This window comes from Condylura cristata, unplaced genomic scaffold, assembly GCF_000260355.1.
Source record: "Condylura cristata isolate star-nosed mole 26May11 unplaced genomic scaffold, ConCri1.0 scaffold00028, whole genome shotgun sequence".
Classification (NCBI taxonomy): Eukaryota; Metazoa; Chordata; class Mammalia; order Eulipotyphla; family Talpidae; genus Condylura; species Condylura cristata.
In genome coordinates this window covers 14,637,207-14,658,353 of record NW_004567129.1, presented here as the reverse complement: position 1 = coordinate 14,658,353, position 21,147 = coordinate 14,637,207, and positions in this window count along the sequence as shown.

Below are 21,147 nucleotides of genomic sequence, written 5' to 3'. Positions count from 1 at the left end.
TTTGTTAGGTATTTGATTATAACATCCCCCACTTCTCTTGAGCCTGGCACGTGGTTCAGTACATGCTTGTTGGATAAAAATGGGCTCTCTATCAGCAATAGATGAACTTATGAAACCACATCCATAACAGATGCCCCAAAGAGTTACATCCAGAAAGAGACATGTTATCCTGGTAGAGTGGGTATGGTCATCTGCACATCAGGAGGCGAGTGTGGGAGAAATGCTGTCCACTGATCACTGTCAAATCTTGAGGGAAAAGTTACGGAAAACACCTGAGGACCACATGTTCCTGGAATCTGAGCAATAGGCATAAATGATACTAGATAAGACCAGGAACGTGGGCAGCCTGCACTTTCCTGAGGAGATGGTTATCACGCTCTTTACAAGCAACTACCATCCTTTACTGGCAATGTTTTTGTCATTGTCACTATCCTTGAACTTAGAAGTATTGTTCTCTGTTGCTTACCATTTGGACTTATCTACAAAACGTCACATTGCAAGGGCAGGTAGAATAGTAGTTTAAAGGAACAGGGCCTGAAATCTCAGCAGATTCAAACCTATGAGACTCCGAGTAGTCACTTGACCTCTCTAAGTTTCAGCGTTCCCTTCTGTGAAGGTTCCATGGCACCATGTATATGAAGACTTAGTACAGAGCTCAGGTGAGAGTAAATATTCCAAAATGACAAGCATTCAATAAAAGTAGTAGTGGTAGCAGTCAGAGTCACAGAGTGAAATATATTTCTTTACACACAACACTGTCATATAACCCTGAAATTCTCCTCCTAGGCTTGTACCCAAAAGAGATGAAGACCTGTGTCCCTGTAGGAACTTGCATACAAATGTGCTTGGCACTGTTCTTCCCAGTGGCCAAAAATGTAGAAACAACCCAAATATCTACCTGCGGGTAAGTAGGTGCAGAATACATGGCATATATTCAGTACAGTAGTGTTTTTGGCGATAGAAAGCAGTGAAGCACTGGTAGACATTCAAGTGGATGAGCCTTGGAAACATTATGCTATGTGAAAGAAACAAGGCACCCAAGACCGTGTCTTGCACAAATCCTTTACATGAAATAGCTGGGATAGGCAAACAGAGGTGGGAAGGAATTCTGTGGGCACCAGATCCAGGGAGGTTGGAGGGTAACGAGGTTGGGAAGAAAGATTTGTGACTCATAATAGGAATGCAGTTTCTTTTGAGGATGAAGAAAATGTTCTAAAAATCGATAATGGTTATGGTTGCACAACTCTGTAAATACTAAAGCCACCAAATTGTATACTTTCCAAGTATACAATTTCACGGTATGTAAATTATAGCTTGATGAAGCTATTTGTTGAGGCATTTCCTTAAAAGAAAAATGTAAATTCACTTAGCTATCCTCATCAAAAATTAGTCTGCAATATAGATCTTTTTTTTACCTTATTATAAGCTAGAATTTATAGTTTTAGAATTCCACACCAAACATCACCTTAGTTACAGATGTATTTTAATAACTGATTAATGACATTCATACATCAGTGGTGTTTAAATATTTTTATCAAGTGTGCATCACCCTCATTTTTAAGATCCAGTTAGTCAAAAGAATCACCCAGAGTCGAGAACTATGTGTGTTGTGCCTTACCTTGGACATGTGGATGTAGAAAGAAAAAGACCCTGGGGTCAAGGTACAGTAATTTTTTTCTTTATACATCACAGCCAGGATGTAGTCTGTAGAATACAAATAATGGGATATTTGCCAACTAGAAATCATGTTATCCTCTTAAATCTGCCTCTCCCACCCCTTCTCCCCTGGAACACATCATTCTCATCCCTAGTTGAAAATCATACTTCTAGATTCTAGAAATTTTATGAATTTCAGGGTATATATATATATGTGTGTGTTTTATTTTAGGAAGTAAAGGACCCTCCAGGCCATCTAGGAGAGCCTGCAGTAAAAGATAATTCTCAAATTTCCATGAACATAAGAGTCCCTTGGGAAGTTTGGTTGCCATACAGATTGCTGGGACTTAGCAAATTCAGAAGGTGTGAGAAGGGCTTCAGGAGTGCAAGATACAGATTATTTAACAACTCTGTTAAATAGATGCAAAAAATTCATGAGCCACACTGAGAAGTAGAAGTACTACTCTGAAAGATGGGAGCCCAGGGCACTGCCAGGTATTTGTGGGACACCATGGAATACGGAGACATACAGTCTCTCCTACAAGGCGAACATAGTCAAGCCTAACAACTTTTAAAGGCGCAAGAATGATAGTTGGCTGTCTATACTATAAGCTACTATTAACCAGCGGGCAGTTGAATCCCTTTTGGCTATAAGAACTCAGAAGAGCAAAGCCATTCCATGGGCCCATGAATTCAGAAAAGTTTTGGAGGAGAGGGGTAGGTTAGGCCTAAACTTTAAAGGTCACTAAGGTTGTACCAAAGAAAATGGAAGGATCTGGAGCAGATAATGAGGAGGGTTTGTCTCAGAACAACAGGCTGTAGTGCATTTGCTTGAGGAATAAAAAGAGGTCCAGTGGGTAAAGCTCTGTGAGGCCAAATTCTATGAAAGGCTCTGTATGTTTGGCCAAGGGACTTTACCCACAGAGTGTAGTGTAAGAGGAGGAGTCCGACGATAAGAGCTGTGAGTACCTGCGAACATAAATATGGGGCATTCATGGTGCAATGAGAATCCAGAATGGATTGGAACAAGAGGAAGACCAGAGATAACTGCACCATGTGATCCCCACATCAACCTTCCCCTAAAAGAGTAAGTTTGAAGTCACAGAATTCGCATTTTCCTTAAAAGAGAACAGCAGTACTAGGATTCTTTCTTTCTGACATCCAGGATAAGAGACATGCTAACTTGAAAGGCACAATTAGGGTGTGACACTATGATAGCAGTAGAAAGGACAAAAGAAAGGATTTAACCAAACTCCAAGATTAGGGAAAAAAAAACTATGGTGGGGGGAAGGGGTAGGAGGAAAGGGAATGGAAAACCCATCTACCAAAGCTTGTTTGGAATTCTCACTCATAGGCCCTTGTTCATGTTAATGAGAATGAGGAACATGGCTTCCTATGACTCAGTCTACAAACAGAAATATTAGAAGCAACCTTTGCATTAGGCCGCAATGCCTACTGAATACTCTGTAGGACACTCAGCCGGAAAGGGAGAGCAGTCTTTGTGTAAAAGTTAATAATTGTAGAGCCCAGAAATGCCTAATATTTGAGGAAAGGTACAGCTGGTAACAGGGCTGGAAGGAGAAAAATCGGAAATCTGGTTATAACTGTTTGTGAGACAGCTCCAGCCATGTAATCAACCCCCCTAATTTTGTAACATAAAAATGTAAATCATTTGCTCGCAATTCAGTGAGTAGAATTGTGAGGCACAAGGCGCCTGGACTGAGTTGGCTTGACTGAAATGGAGAAGCAAGAATAGCCTAGTGGCTGGTAGTCGACTCACTGTCAGCCGAACTGACCTGCTCATCCTGTATCAGGCTAGCTGGGCGTCTTCACTGGTGGGCTTTCAAGGGAGTAAGACAACCACCCTAGTCAAGTCTCTGCATATGTCACATTTGTGGTCCCGTTGGTCAAAGAGTCACATAGCCCAACCAGGTCAGAGTAGGAGCTGTTTGTGGCCCCTTGTACTCCCATCAAAATGCACTTCTCAAAGAGGTGATCATCTTCTAGAAGGCTCAGTAAGGATCACTGTAGGATTTAAGCTATAGTTGTCTGGATATGAAGATGTGGACTGGGGACTTCATAAATATGTAGTTCCAGTTTTAAAAGTTTTTAAAAGGAGAGAAGGGAGGCAGGGGGGAAAAGGATAAAGAAGAAAATCCTTTTTCTTGGCATATGTAGTTTCACTACCAGTCTCACAATGATTCTAGACTACTTGATTGGCATGACTTATCTGGTTCAATAACCTCATGTCTCCTGAACTCCTGCAAGGGTCAGATTTCTGCCTCTGTGGAGGATCCCGGTGCAGTATGTTCAGGACCCTCAGAAAACAGAAGCCCAAATTTCCATTCTTCACAATGGTGAGTGTTGGGACTGCTGGCCCAGCCTTGGAAAGACTGAAGATGCAGACAAGCAACGCCCCATTCTGAGGACATAATTAATGCGCTGTTAATTTTTTTTTTTCATCAACAAAGGATGACCAAAATACCGCATGATTTCCTTCAAAAATGTGACCCTCCCTTTCCTGTCTCATTTTTCTTTTCCTGGATCTGAACTTGGTTTCCATTGGCCTCACAAAAACAGTTATTTCTGTTCATTTTCCTCAACTCTCCTCAATGCCTTGAACTCAAAGAGTCCAGAAAAGTTAAGGCAAACTATTAGCAGAAATTTCAGGGGTCGCTTCTTTCCTTCAGTGGCTCTTCTCTAAAATGCTTCTCCTCTTTGTGAGGCCAGCGGCTTCCTCTGCGCCCAGAGCAAACCTCATGGTGTTATAAAAAGCCAACTCACTAAATAATACCATAGGAATCTTAATGACTAGGGTCATTTGGCCAACAACATTACACAGTTTTTTCCTCTCCAAATTCAAGCATTTGAAATTACAAATATCCCATCCAATGCAGGTTTAATTACCACTGTTCAAACTTGAAGAACTTTTTCTTTTTCAATTCTGTAAAATTGGAAATAAGAACTGCTGCTAAGAGATGGTCAATTGACTCCTTTTTTAAGGGGGAGGAGAAAAATGGCTTAATTGTTATCTCTTCCTGACAAAATTTTGATGTGGACTTGCCATTTCTTTTCTACCCATGCTTCAGCCACCCAGGTCAGTTTCTTCATGTTTATCCTCAACCAAGAATAGAGTTAATCCATGATCAGGCTTGATATCAGATTGGTCATAGAGACAGTAGTTTCCAGAACCAAACTACGTCCATGTCTGGGCTCATGCAAGCTTTAGCAAAAGCAGTTGGCAATTTAAGCAAGAGCTGGAAATGGAAAAGCTCATACTTCACAGTCGCAGTCAACCCAAATGAACTAGGAGTTGCACCCCACCATTTGTTAGTGAGGAAAGGGAATTGGAGGGACCAGCACTTTTAGGGCTTCTGAATGATCCCACTCAAGACTTGTCCTCCCTCCTGTGGAAGGCTAGACTATAGTCAGCACACCTGTTCCTGCTCTAGCTGCTAAGAGAACAGAGGACAGAGCAGAGGCTTCCTTTAAGAGAGTCTCCCTGTTTGAGAAATGCCTCCTTGAAATAATGATGGTAACCATTCTCTGAAAATGTATTTCCATATGCCTTGCAAATCTAGTCCATTGGAAACTCCTCAGCACCCTATCAAGGTAGTTCTTACTATGAGCCTGACCTCTGCATTACCCAAAAAGAAAATTTGCATGGGTGTATGTTGTATATGGGGACATTGCTTAAATTTAAAGTGTTTTGTGACATCACTGGCATTCACTTGAAGGGGCTGCACCTTGTCAGCATTGGCAGTTCTGTTTACATGAAGGGCTGTGGAACTGGGGTGAGCACTTTCATTTCCACCCAGCTTTCCCTTGGGAAGCAAGAGTCCTAGTGTCCAAGGGAGGCTCCCAGTTCCAGGTGGTAACAATATCCTTCCTACGGAAAATTGAAGTCTAAAGCTTTGAGGGTCATTTACTCTTAAAAATGTGCTGTTTTGAGTGTGGAGTGAGTTTTTAAAGGTTCTTGTGCCAACTGAAAAAAACCCTTCTTCAACTTAATGCTGAAAATGCTGAAATTCTGTTCATGCTTTTTTATTTCCACAACTTTCTTTTCTTTTCTGTTTTTTAGTGACCTTCACCATACACATCTCCCCTCTTACTTGTGATCTTTTGTATGATGTGGTCTTCTGGAGGTTGAACATTTCAACCTCCCATTTGCTCCCAGAACATATTTCTCTTAACCAAAATCTCAAATTGAGAGTCCCTAAAATGTAGGTCATTTTTTCTTTACTCCACCTATGGCAGAATTCCCACAAATGGCCAGAGAGGTTATATAAGAATGACATACAGGGCTGAGAAAAGAGCCACTCACCCTCAAGGCGTTCACTTCCTTTCATCTAGGCACACCTGGGGGTTTGGGATTGAATGGCAAAAAATAGATAATAAAATCACTAGGACAGACGCTTGCTATTTCACTGACAGGCAGGGACTGTCCAGTAGCTGTGTCTCCCCCTTCACCCCCCATGGTGCAGGAGAGAGAAGAGGAAGTGGTAAAAAACGGAACAGGAAACAGATGGACGATGAGATCTCTCAAAACTCCAAAAATTCTGAAAAACCTCAGACCAGCCTGTTTGTTTGAAGATTAGGTCAAAAGTGAGATCTCTGCACGCACCCACAGGAGACCAGCTGAAGTGGGTACAGCAAGAGGGTCTTGTCACATGGGTCCCAAATCCAGTAGTCAGAGTCCATCAGCACCAAGAGGAAGTGAGGAAACAAGACACTTAGTTCATTTGGACCAAGATGTGGGGAGAAGCTAACCCTCCTGTAATGACAGCTTTGACTCGGGCTTCACATAGACAACTGAAATCTCTGCAGTCATGTGGTTTGGGTTAAGAATATTTCTTCCTTTATTAAGAAAGACGTATTTTCCTCTCGCCGCCCGCCCAAGAAAAGGGATTCGGTCTCCCACCTCTGCCACCTGTAGGCTCCCAAAAGGGAAAGGAGAGAGCAGAGTCTGTAGTAAAGGACTGAGCATCACTTCAGTTGACTCCAATGCAGAAATATCAAAGAATCTAAATGATTTCATTGAAAATTCATTGCAAGGTGTGATTATTTGTCTAAACATAAGTCCTCTGCCCAAGTTCAGAGCTCAGGGAGGTTGAATTGTCCTGAGGATTATTTCCCCCTCATTGCAAGGAGCATCCATCCAGGCTTGAATTTCTTTTTATTGGCTGGTTTGACCAGGGAAGGAGGGAAGAGGGTGGTGAGCAGTCCCTGAAAACCAGAAAGTTGAAACTGCTTCCCGAGTTGCTGCTAAAATCTGACAGTCCAGCTGACAGCCTAAGAAAACCTGAATGCCCAGTCATCCAAAATCCCAGGCACCCTTCCCCCTTCCAGGCAGCTGCTTTTCACTGGTGACCTTCCACTGTCTGTGGTCAGGAAGGGGCCTTTGAACAGTCTCCAGAGCTGTGGTGATGCCATTTGCAGGCCTGTGATTACTCCACTCTGCCCCTCCTCATCTTCCTGCCCCTCCCCCAGGGCCCTGCATCTCACCAGATCACCCAGGCGTTTTGTTTTCTTTCTTTCTTTTTTTTCCCCTAATTTTGAAAACAACCAATTCTTTCTCTTCACTTTCCTATAGCACCCTAAACCTCAAGATGCAGTTAACACTAATCCTGATTTATTTAGGGTTTATCTTGCATTGTTAAATCCAATCATGGAGGGAAAAATAACCCTCAAGTTCTAGTTTATATATAAAATTGAGGTGTTCGTGAAAGGAGCCAGCGATCCCTGAGCAATATATTTTCTTTACTTAACTTTTAAATCCAAGCAACATTTTTTGTAGTCTGAAAATATTCCCTGAGATGTGCCCCCCTCCTTAACAATTTCATTTATGATTATTTCCCCCCAAGTCTATATCCTTTGAAGCTGCTTCTGGCATTAATCTGGACTTAATGTGGATTTAAACATTTACAATGGAAAATAATTTGGGTTAAAAAAATAATCTCCCTTGATAAAGCTTGAACTCCCCTCCCACATGCACACACATGTGTGTGTGCACGCACAACTGCCACCATCTTTGACAGCCAGGAATGGAATGAGATTCTTGAGCATGCATATTGGCGAAAGGAAAAGTAAGACTAATAGGGTGTGTGTTGTATTTTATTTTTGTCAGCTGTTATGACTGACTTGAGTTGAGTGATAGCCAGGGTCTTGACTTGTTGTTTGAATGAATTCATCATCACTTGAAACATATGAACAGTTACTGGGTGCCCAGGATGTGCTAAAAATAGCTTTCACTGGAGCGAGAGAAGGCTGTCTCTCAGAGGTAGCAGCTTGCCACCATCACTCATACAGGGGTTTCTCAGTAACTAAAAAGTTCCAAACCCCTTTCCACCATCCTTTCTATTCTTGTATTCTTCAATGTATGGAGGGGTGTAACACTGCAAATAGAAAGTTCGCTTTATTTTTGGGTACATCCTTAGCAAGGCTAAGATTATCAAGGGAATTCTTGCAGGATTTGATTCAAGGAAGACATGGGGATTTGGAATTATTTTCTTGGGAATTTAAAAGAATTTAGATTAGAACTTCAGGTCAGCTTTGTCAAACTTCAACACTTACAGCAGACCACAAAGTGTCAGGATGTCTTGGGGACTTTTATAGTACAGCCTAGCTGAATCCATTTTCCATATTGGAAAATGATGTGGCATGGGTACCAACACTTCCCACTCCCACACCCATAGCAGATATCACTAATCAATCACAGCATCTTTTCCCACTGAGCCAGAAGGCAATTTCTGTATCTTCCTCAACACAGTGCCATGGGAGCCACTTGCAGTGAATCTAATTTAAAATACATATTAAAAATTACTTACCATTCCCACTGGGCCCTGTATTCAGAAGATTCTTGGCTGTTCTCCTGGCTTTTCACATTCAGCCCATCTTGGGCACTAGGATCCTATTCTTGTTCTTGTTAATGATGCCATGATACTGGGAACAATCTCAGAAAGACCATAAAGGCCAGTTCAAGAGCATGGTCCCTGCTATAGCTTTCACAATCACAGGAACTAACCAAGAAAATTAAAAAATCTTTGTTCAGAATGAGGCACCCATTTCTGTTCCTGAGCTCCCACAAAGTCTTTCCTTACCAGAAAATCCCTCAGACACTTGGCACCAGTTTATGGGATAGCTGAATAATTTTCAAATATCTTTGTTCTCAAACCAATGGACAGAATCAGAGCTGATCTCAGGGTCGTTCTTCAAAGCTTCCCTCAATACTTTGCTGACCTGCTTACCACTTTCATTCCTAAAGGCCCTTTTTACATTGGCCATTTGTCATATTACATATGCCATGTTTTTTTCTTATCCAATAAGGCTTTCTTTCCTTTTTATTTTTCTTTCTTTCTTTCTGTCTTTCTTTTTTTTTTTTTTTTGAGTAATGTTAAAAAAATAGGTTTCAGACATATGGACTTACATGCCAATGTCTGTATGTACTACATTCTACTAATTGCAAAAAGGTTAATTTCCATCCATCATTATTCAGTTCACTCAGTTTATCTAATTGACCCAGCTCCTTTCCCCCTTCAGGTAGCCACTGTTTTGTTCTTGTAGTATTTAAAAATTTGTTTTTGTTTTTGTCTTGTTTGATTTGCTCTGTTTCTTAATCTTCCACATAGGAGGGAAATAGTACAGTGTTTGGCTTTCTCCACCCGACTTATCTCACTCACTGGAATACCCTCTACTCCATTTGTGTTGTCACAAGTGGTGATATATTTTTCATAGCTGAGTAATATTCCACTGTGCATATCTATCATGCCTTCTTTATTCATACTTTGATGGGCACCTAGGTTGTTTTCAACACCTGGATATTATGATTATGGTGTAATGAACACTGGGATACAGTTACCTCTTCAAATTAGTTTTTTCATGTTCCAGGTTATTTTTTATATACTACATACCCTCTTTTTACTACCAAGATGTTTATCTCAATCAATTCTTTCCTTCATTGTATCTTTCTCACCACTCTTTTGTCTGTTGTGCTTTGTTTTAATAATATTTACCTCTTCCCAAAGTAATATAAATTCATTGCAGAAATTTTAGGAAACATGGATATAAAGAACACTAGTAAATGAAAATGACACAAATTTCTATTAGAATACACAGGTGGATTTATGTGCTTCCAACTCCTTATGAACTATTTGCTTTTTTACCCTCACTTAAAGTAGTGAATTTTATACTTCATGTATATAAATTATACCTCAAGAAATTGATCATATAGATACATATTATACATAGAAAGAGTATATATATGTGTGTGTATGTATATGTACACACACATATATATACATACATACACACACATATATAGTATCCATCTGAACTTTATATGAGTATTACACAAAAATGTAGGTTTCATATTTTATGCTGAAAAGCCTGTAAATTTTGTCTGTAAATTTGTATATTCTAAAACCTATGATTGAACCACCTTATACATTTCCAGTATCTCAAAGATACCTCAATGAGTTTTTCAAATGTATCATCATCATTTTATTGAGCAATAATTTACCTGTGTGCAATTCATCCATTTAAAGTGTGAATTGCAATGTTTTTTTTGTGTCTTCACAGCTTGAATATGTCACCATATTCAATCTTAAAACAATTTCATTTTCCCAAAAAGGAACCCCATGCCCACTGGCATCATTCCCACCCTCTTCTCCATCAGACCCCCTCAGATAGGCCAAGGTGACTACTAATTGACTTGCTTTGCGAATTTTCACAGTATGGTGACTTAAAGAAGTGGAATCATTCCACTTTTAACTGTTGATGGGGAAACTGAGGATCAGGATGGTAAAGCAACTTTTGGAGACCACTCATGTGGATCATGCCATGTCAGCCCCCCACTCCCTGCAGGACACTCATAGCAGCCAGTAGGTGAAATTACCCACCTGCCATGCTGGCTGCCAGCTCAGAGTCTTAGTCCGTGTGACCTGAACTAGTTTTGGGGAGTGAAGGATAAAGTCAAGGGGTCTCCAGCCTTCATCTAGTGGCATTTGTGCTTGTTTCCACTCCATTATTCACTTGACAGTGATGGAAAACATAACTCCCAAAAGAATTCCTCTGCTTGGCACAAAAAATCGTTGAATGTTGTCTTTGGAATGTACCATTTTGGAATCAAACTTTAGAAAATGCCCTTAGGGAATAGCAAATGAGGAGCCTCTCAATCCCCAAAAGTGCCATCTGATAGAACAGAATGACAAATCGCAGGATTTGAGGACTCAGACCTCCCATCTGGGGCCTCTAGAACCGTCCAACTACTTTCAGACATTCCTGCCTGTACAATGCTGTCATCTTCAACAATAAGGCAGGTTACATCTGTGAATCTACGTATCACAATGAAGACACTCAATAAATATTAAATAATAATTATTGTCTCTCTCACATTCACTGACAGGATAAAATCTCAGTAAAGAGCCTTTAAGGTCTAATTACCTCGTAGGCATTGAAACCAAACTGCTAGTTGAAAAATTAATTGTGGAGCCGTTGGAGACGGAATAGTAGGAAGTTGTTTTGAGCAGTGGTGTCACTCTGAAACTCCACGTTCCATGTGGAGCAATAAACACCAACGCAGTGTGCTGAAATGACTGAGAAAGAGGAGACTTGATGTACAGCTGGTATTGAACTTCCATTAACTTTCTGATTACTTCAACAAACCCAGTATGTGTTGAGGGAGTGACTCACTGACTCAATAAATAAACAAATGATACTGTTTAGGACAATAGTCATTGCACTGGCTACACAAGATAAATGAGGGACCAAAATCTTAATAATGACAATCACGGTAAGCACCAGCGATGGGCCAAGTCCTATTTTCAGTGCTTTTAATATATTATCTCATTTAATCCCCACTATTAATGGTGAGGCAAACATCTTCATTTTTCAAATGAGAAAAGGGAGGCACAGAGAAGTTAAGTAACCTGCTTTCTGTTACGCTAAAGTTAAAGTTCAGTTTGCAAAAGCCCAGGCAGATGTGTTGGCAGAGGCATATTCACTATGCCACTCCTGAGAGCTCACTGAGTTTCCAGGACCTTAAAGAAATATCCAGAGATTATCCAGGCTATCGTTTTCAAACTGCTTCATGGAACTAAGGAAGTTACTTCAAAAGTTGTACAACAGTAAACCATTTGTGCCAAATAGGGATGAGTTCAGCTCCCTGGGGAAATATTTGCTGCTTGAACCTGCTTCACATACTGGATTTCCACATAACATTTTATTTTTAAACTAGAGAGAGAAAGAGTGTTCCATTGGTATAGGTCAGGGGCCAGCAAACTTTGTCTGTACAGAGCCAGAGAGTAAATATTGTAGGCTTTGTGGGCCACACTGTCTTTGTCACAATAAGTCAACTATGCTTTGCGAGGCAGCAGCAACCATGAGCAGAGTGTAAATGATTGAGCATGGCTGTGACCCAATAAAACTTTGTTTATAAAAGTAGGTGGTGGGCCCCAGTTTGCTAACCACTGCTTGAGGTATCTTCTGTGGTCAAGATGTGTTTACCTAAACTTTCTAAATAGGAATGATCTTATTTTACTGACAAAGAGAAGAGATCTTGTCCAAGACCCCCATATTTATTAATGGCCCATCATCAGAAAGGGCATTAAAAGAAAGGAAAGGAATGCATATTGAATGTGAATTTTGGTTTAGGAACTATACTTATGGTTTTACATTTTAATTCACCCTCCTTCTGACCATAAAAGGTGAGTGGTAGGATCCTTTTTAACAAAGAAGGAAACTGAGGCTTAGCTAGGTGAAAATAGTAAAACTGATAATAGGCCAAAATTGCCCCATATTGCTATGACTTCAAGTCTCATCTCTGTCTGGTTACCTAATAGGTGGGAAGGTCATTGAACAAGCATGCTCAGTTGATTCTTCTCTAAGAAAAACCATGCAAGGTCACTTCATAACTTTACTTTAATAACCAACCCCTCCACCCACCAACCACCATGCTTCACCATCTCTATTAGAGCCTTAAAGACTAGTACTACCATTTCTGTAGTTTTCCCCAGACATATCTCAAGAGGAGAATAATCTTGACATTTCAGTAAGCTGTTCTCCCCTGTCTGCTTTCTAGTCATTTGTTGTCTAAATCTGCAGGCTGCTTTGGGAGTGTGTATTAGCTGGTGATCTGCCATGATCCATTGGTCTTTTGGAAAGATCATTTTTATCTCTGTACTTTGTCACCTACTTTCTGTTGAGTTCATACTATGCTGTGAAATTTTGGAATTTTCAGTCTTCCATTACCTCCTTTTCTTCTGATGATACTACTTGCTCAATTATACATCACCACTTTACAAATCTTATTTCTTCCTCCTGCATGGGATAGGTTGGAAATCAGAGGCTTGAGCTATTGATAATTAGAATACTCATTCTCTTCCAGAACCCACATTCATGGTCTGTTTTTTCATTTGCCAAAATGCTTTGGAATGGGAGCACCTCTTATATCTATTTTTTATTCATTCTGGATTGGTTTCCTTTCAAGAACAATTCCACCCCAATTATCTGGCAATAGGAGGTTGGTGCCATCCCAGAAGTTGATGATAACATCATCTCTAGAGGTACTCAGTTCCAGGAAAAGTCACTTCCAGTGCCACCACAACCCATCCACATCTGAATGGTTGCCCAGCTGCAGGTGAAACGGAAGAGAAATCCATCACATGTGCAAAACTCAGTCATCAATAAGGAGCTCTGCAAGCTTTTCAGTTAGGGACCAACCACAGAACCGGTGCTCCATCAACAATCAAACAGTCGTTAACTGTGATCAGCCACTTCCATCACCCCTGAGACTGGCAGATTTCCAATAAAGCCAATCCTCCCCTCCCCCAGGGTAAGGTCATCAGCAGGAGGCGGGCATTGTCGTTTAGCCCAGCAATTTGACAACAGTGTTAGCTTACACTCTATTAGCCAGCAGCTACACCCTGACCCCTGACCCTGACATTGACCTCAGATGGCCCTCTCAGAGGTAGACCTGATGGTTTGAGGTGGCCTGCCTGCTAGTTAACATGAGAGAAGGCCCATCAAGACCAAGCAGGGCTCTCTGGTCACTCCTGCTCCCAACAGGAGGTTTAAGGCTTAAAATACAGAAATAAGCCAGAGTTGAACCCAGGATGGCAAAGGTGAAAGTTCAGAAGCATATCCATCAGCAGCCTGTCACCTAAGGACAACGTAAGAACTATGGCAGCTTTCAGCACAGGGAGAGCCGCTGCCTCTAGACAGTTCTGCTCCTTAATGGAAAAGACATATCAAAATATGGCTTACAAAATACAAAATAATGGACTGAGATGTACATTATATGCGGGTGTGAGATTGCGATGTACTTTACTGTAGAGGAATTAGATTGAAGTGTTATGCCAGGGTAGTTAGGTTGAAATATGGATTATCCTAGGAATGTGAGCTTGAGATGTGCTTTATAACACAGTTGTTAAATTAAGATGTGCTCTTCAGTGCAGGCATTAGCTTGAGATGTGCATTATAACAAAATTGTTAGGGAAAGATGTGGCTTCCACTTTGGGAGGGGTGTAGGAGCGAGTTAAACACCTTGGATGGAAGATTATTCAAGGATATAGGATGTCTTTTGCACTCCATGAATTTCAGGGGATTGTAGAGAGTTAGAGAGTGTGATATTTATATATATATATATATATATATATATATATATATATATATATATAATACACACACACACATATACACACATATACACACTTTCCCTTCTCCTTTCTCCCCAGCCAAACAAACTGCCACTTTCCCCACTTTTCCTGTTAGGGACTTAAAGGCCTCCCCCATCAATAAAAACATTAGCTCACTAAACAGCCTGATGGCTTCTCCTTCCCTGGCTTAACCCTTCGGGATCTGGGGTTTCCTTTGGATTTGTAAAGATATTGATCCCAGATAATGTTTGCCTTTCTAAGTCTCTCTTCCCTGGACTTGATGGATAGGTTCAGGGCTACATCTCGGCAGCCAACTCACCACAGCTACCCAGGGAAAGGGGAAGGGAAAGCAAGGCGAGTCCTCAGTAGCAACACCGACACCGTGGACAGGCTTTCCCCGAGTGCCAGGGCCACAGTCACTCTCATCAGCAGCAGATTTCACTTTCAGTTTTCCTCATTCTTGTCCTGAACTCTCTACCCATATTTCTTCAGTTCAACTTGGAGTGTTGTGTAATTTCTAATTAATATCAGATGGTGTCTTGAGGTTGACCACCCTGTGTTACAATTTTTCAGTTCTCCTCTTCCATTTCAAGAATGGGCTTGTGACAGCTGCATCTTTTGTTTGTGTCACTGGCTTAGTGGGGAGCAACTTTAATAAACCCTCGCCTGAAGGCAACCCTGGTGGCACAAGGGGTTAAAGCCTCAGCACTATCAAACTGTCAGCAGCCACTGCTTGCATCTACCCCCAGCCAGGGAGCACATGGCACATGGTGCAGCAGACCTCTCCTTACATGCCTGCTGCTCCCCTCAACCATGTAGTTCAGTTGATCCACCTGTTCTGCTTCCTACTCTGTGTCTGGTGAATCCTCTCACTCCCCCACCCACCCACTCTGCACCTCTGGCCTGCACCCCTGCTCTTGGTGCATAAATAAATCTTTAAAAATAAATAAATAAACACTCACCCAAGTTACAAATCTTACCCAAGAAAAATAAACCAAGAGGAATGAAGATCTGCTCATTTTAGCCACTTAGTTAAACAAAGGTTCACCAAATGTCTCCCCATCAATATGTTTTGTTCTACCTTTTTTTTTCTTAGCCCAGAAGATATAAATTAGAGCTGCCAGAAGTCTTGCCAAGCACGATTGAATGTTGTCCAGCTTTGCCGGAATCAAAGAGGTGAGTTCCAGCTTTCTTGTTTCTCAGTGAAAGAAAATGCTATACCAGGTGAGTTGATGCAGTCAAAAAGACTAGCCCACCAGACAAGGGCGCCAAACAAAACCAAGCAGTTCAAAGGAAATTGCAGTGTTACCAGACACCTCTGCATTGTACTTTGAGGTTCCGGGAAAGCAGCAAGCAGGCATTTTTCTGCATGTGTTTTGTCGGGTCCAACTTCTCTAGATAGAAAAGCTGATTTGCTGCACAACAACCTTACTTGCCTTCCCTGGCTAAACTTTCAATGGGTAAAATACAAAGAATGTGACAGAGCTATGCTGGGCAGGTAAAAAAAAGCAGTTCTGCTGCTCCCCAGCTCCCCCGACCCCCACCCTGCCCTGTACCCTACCTCCTCTCTCATGTCTTAGCCAACTTTGGTCTTTCTGTGGGCACTCCTACTCTGTCTGGTCATTTCCTGGTTAAGCACTTGAGACATTTCCCTTATCCCCCAGTCTGGTGTGTTCTTTTCTCTTCTTAGTGTCCATTCCGGCCTCATTTTCTTTACATCACATTCTCCTTAAAAATAGGCTTTGAGAGCTATTTCTATCCACTGTCAAGGGATCTGTCCAGCCAGACTCCCACGGGATGTAGGAATGAGTTTAAAACCAGTCCTGGAGAAGATAGAAAAGCAGAGGTTGGCTTATTCCCAGACTTCATTTTTAAACAAATCTTGTGGGTCAAATGAGATATTTGAGGCCCCTCCCTAAAAGAAGGATTATATGATGGTTCTCTTGAAACACCATCTAAAACCCTACCCCGAAGGAAAGACCAAATAGTTTCACTGCAGAATCACTTTGGCTTAGTGGTGAGGTGCAGGTTTGGCCTCAGGCCCACACTCCATCTTCACTTGTTTGCTCCATGAATTTGGGGAAATCACTGGTCTTTTCTGAACCTCCATTTCCCCATCCGTAAGGTGAGGTCGTTGGTAGTATCAACCTTGCAAGGCTATTATGAGGCTCAGACAGGCCGTGCATGTAAAATCCTCGGTATTGGCCCTGCCACAGGGAAATCCTTATTTTGTCCTAATTGTGTCCTCTCACTTCCATCCCAACAACCAGACAAAACAGGAGGCCAGTTCACCATGGGCTCCTGAGATTCTGACTTGACACATGGCGCACAGACCCTCCCATGCTCTTTAACACACTGGTTTTGGCGACACACTGTATCTCTTAGCTCCGCTCCTCTACAAGATGACTATTTATAAGGATTTTTATCTGTACAGGGTAAAGGGTAGCCCTGCCAATGAGGAGAGAGGCAGATTAAAAGGGCCTCAGTGATGGAATATAATCCCCCCTCTGTACTGACTGGTAACTAGCCATGATTGTATTTCAAAGGTAATAGTTCATCTCCACCGTGGGTATTGGCGTACAGTCACCGATAGGGCCTAATGTGATCCGACAGGCTTGATTTCTCCAGATATATTAAAACAACATGCCCAGTGCCAATGGCTCCAAGGTCCCGACATTTAACAAGGACTTATGACGTAAGGCAACCTGCCCAGGAGAGCAAGCAGGGCAGAGGGCCAGAGGGACAAGGTCATCAGCTAATGAAGTGGTCAGCATTGAGTTTCTGTCACTCAGCTGGTTAAGAAGAAACTGAGAGGGAAGTTGAAGAAAATGGGAACATTTAAGAAACAAAGAGAAGGATCACAGTTGAGCTAAGGCCCCAAAGGTGAACTGATGTCATTGAAGAGGGGGTGGGTGAGGAAACAGCCCTCTGAGCCTTCATGGTGGTCTCATTCGGTTTTACCTGCTGAGCACAGATGGTTTGAAAGAGCATTTGGGAGACAGTGACTCTGCACCAATCTCAAATTAAAGTGGAAATGAATGGGCACCACAGCTGGCTTCCTTTTTGATTCTGATCAGTTCTTAACACTCTGTAAGCAAACGTGATCAAGAGCCTGAACCTGGAAGTGGATTCAAGATTGATGCTATTTTGTGTTCCAGACATGCAGCCCACTGAATTTCAGGTCACTGTCTGGAAAATGGATAGTGAACAGTACCTACCTCCAAGAGAGGTCAGTAAAGTTAAGCAAGAAAATTCATGTAAGAAGCTAAGTATGGTGTTTAGCATGAAGGGATCATTCACTTGTCAGGGTTATTATTCCACCTGCTCTAAGGTGGTTTTTTGAAAAATAGATAAGTCCTATGTTGTTGAATTGGAACATGGTCCCACCAGCTTCCCATCAGTAGAGCTCTTTGAACTTTGGAGTATATTCTTTTCAACCAACATTTAAGAAAACTACTGAGTACCCAGCTCTTTGATAGGTAATTATGTCTTATTTTATGTCAGTGGTAGTATATTATACATCTTGTACAAAAAGAACATACCTACAGCTTCAGTGAATTACAGCTTCATTTATTCCTTCTTGTTTATTAAAATAACCCCCTACAGATGAGCAGTAATATTATAAACACTACTCTAGTGAACATCTTTGTGCTTGGTGAACCTGTGCAGTTTTCTCCTTAGGATAAATTCTCACAAATTGGAATTGCTGAGGAAAGCTGTCTCTTTCAACCAAATGTTTAGAGGGAGTCGCATGGAGTAGTGAAGGATAAAGGGGCAGTGCCCAACCAAGAGTCCCATCAATACTAGGGACCCGTCAATACTGGACAGTTCCTGGAATCCTCATCCATTTCTTTACAGAGAGATGATAGTGAGAGAAGGTGAATTTGTACCTCCATGAGATGAATCACCATGCCATGTACTTCCAGATCTAGACGTCTCTTTTCCTTTACTGCCTCACCTCCTACTCTTCTTGGCCTGGCCTCTAGGTCAGCTGCACATCAGACAGCCCACTCGGGAGTGCCCTTCATCCCCCCCACACTGCCACCCTCAGCTAGCATTTCCCATTTTCTCTTGCCTGTGTTTTCTTTCTGCTCACTTTTCTCCTTATGGGGCCCAACGATTGATTAACTCCTTGGGGTAAGAGTCGTCACTGACTAGCCAAGCAGTGAATTCAGTGGGGTGATTACATTGCACTGTTTTAATTTTCCTTTGGACCAATTCTCATAAGCTTCCCTGAGAAAGTCTCCCACTAGATGTAGTCATTTAATTTCAGAACAGTTGGAAGATGAGCTAAGATGGCAGATGGAGGAATGCATATGTATGTCTTAGAAGGATTCTGAAGCCCAGTGGGGATTTGACATGCAGTAAAGCACAATGTCAGCATCTACTGCTTGTGGTCATGAACTTGAGGAATTTTTAAGAAGTCCTTAAAATACAGGGATTTGTCTCCAATTGCATTCATTGTTTTCTCTTATCTGTAAAATCATAATGTCAGCTAAAGAACTCAATACCCCCTATATACACCCACGGCCAGCACAAAAAACAAAAATGCTTGTAGAAAAGCAGTAAAACATAGTTCTCCTGTTAGAGGAAAAGTTCTACATTCTCACAAAGATAATTTTTAATTCTGTCTTATACTACTTTTCTCCTGACAGATTTTCTGGACTTCCTAATTTGGCATTTGTATAATTCAACCTCTATCATTGCTTGGGAAATATAGTTATTATTTTAATTATAATTTAGAGCTACCTAATGTACCCAGGGGTCATTGGGCACCTTAAAGATATAAATAAAAACAACTTGCCATTTTTAAAAGCAGCATGTTTATTTGAAAGTCCCATGAGCCACTCAACTAAGACATCATAAAACCTTCAAATAAACTAAAACAGAAACAAAATAAAATGTCCAGACTTAATCTCCTTAGAAGGCAGGCAGGAGAAAGTTGTAGCTTCCTAAATGCCGGCCTGAGAGTGCTCAGAATGACTTTATGATGGAGTCCCGGACCCCAGCATATTTCTTAACAGCAACACTCTGTGTTGCAACCTGCATAGTCCTCATCCTAGGCTTATAATCCTGAAGCCTTGTGTAACATTTTAGCCAATGAGAGGTCAGTCTAGCAAAGTATTTGGTACAGCAGAAGAAAAGGCCATGTCAGAAGTTTGGAAATGCCTACCCACTAACTCCTTCACCCAGCTGGTTTTGCATGACTTTCTCCAGTGGAGGTGTCAATAAAGCAGAAGCAGGCCTCATTAGCTCCGGTAGTTTAAATGTAGAATTGCTGAAATATCAAAATCCAGTGATTTTATATTTGGAAGGCTAAAGAAATTTCAAAACAGTTCCATAATGTTCCTACATGTGAGTTTCCATAACAGAAAACAGTAAAATCATTTTCAAACCATTTACTGCTAGTATTCTCCATGTAATCAGAACTGTTATGGTTTGTTAAGCAACAGAATTATCTAGTGGGCAGGAGGCTTATGCCGCTCCAAGGCCTCTAACTACACAAGTATGCAAATCAGTAAGTACTATAGAGCCCACTGCTCAACCGTCGTCAGGATTTCCAGAGGAAGTATCTATTCTCTCCACTCCTAAAATTGTCTTAAATATTTTGGGGTGCTTTTCTTTGGGACCCAAAGAACTGAAATGTCAAGTTTGGGCTACTCAGAGCTCTGAGAACAAGGCAGAGAATGTTGTCTTGGGAGTGACTCCCAGAGATCTCTTTCCTGGCTATAGAAGAAATAAGAACAATAAGGGGGAAAAAAAGAGAAAGGAAACTGGTGCCCAGAGAGACAAACTCCAGTGGTGCATGCGTTAAGCAGAGGATATAAGTAAGTGAAATGGCTCTGGAGTAAGGTAAGAGGGAGAGGTGGGAAGTAAGGAAAAAATGAAGGTGCTGCTCAACTCCAGCTGATGATTCCCATGCACAGTATAATGAAAGCTTTCAACTTTTCAAAGAAGCCAGCATTTTTCTTTTAAAATGTTCACTGTTGACTATCAGTTTGATTTGAGCACCAACACAACACATGAACCAAATAAAAGATTCCCCATGCCACATTCAGCTCATGGGCTACAAGGTTGTAAATTACATAAGACAGAGTAAGTAGTTTAATTTCGTTGGAAGCTAAAAATTGCAACAGGTTATGAAGCATGGAATGGGTAATTTATATTAAAGAGCTCTTTTGCAGGTAATAGAGAGTGTTACAAATATTGGTAGTAAGTCTGTCTATAAAGGGAAACATGGACTTTTTCCCTCCCGTTCCACCTAATGCCCTCAAGTCTAAAATAACTTTATCCCTTTCATTCTTTCTGATTCTCTTTGTGTTAGAATTGAATGATTCTAAATGTACTGTTCTCCTCTATGTTACCATTGCTCTGCCTTCTGAGATGGAACTGACCACAGAAAGTATTTGTAGAGGGTGAAATGCTGTTTAGCGACTATTTGCAAAACTTCTTGGACATACCGTAAACCATTTATTTGTTATTTAAGAGTCTTACCCTTATAGCGTTCTTGTCACTTCACATTAAAAGTACTGATACTCAGAGGGTGTATTAGTCAGTTTTTACTAAGTAATGCAGCAATAATGAAGATATCTGAAGTCTCTTACAAGTGGTTGCCAACCAAGATAGATGTTTCACGTGTATGTCAATGGTTTTTCCTCTACTATTTCATCTTTATTCTCTGCTTTGGGCTGAAGAAGCAGCCAACAATCATATGCTAGAAAGGAGACAAGCAACCACATGAACATTTTCAAAGTTTCTTCTCAAAAGTGACATATATCACTTCCTGTTGCTTTTCCTTAATAGCCAAAGTGAATTCCCTGAACAAGCCTAATGCTGT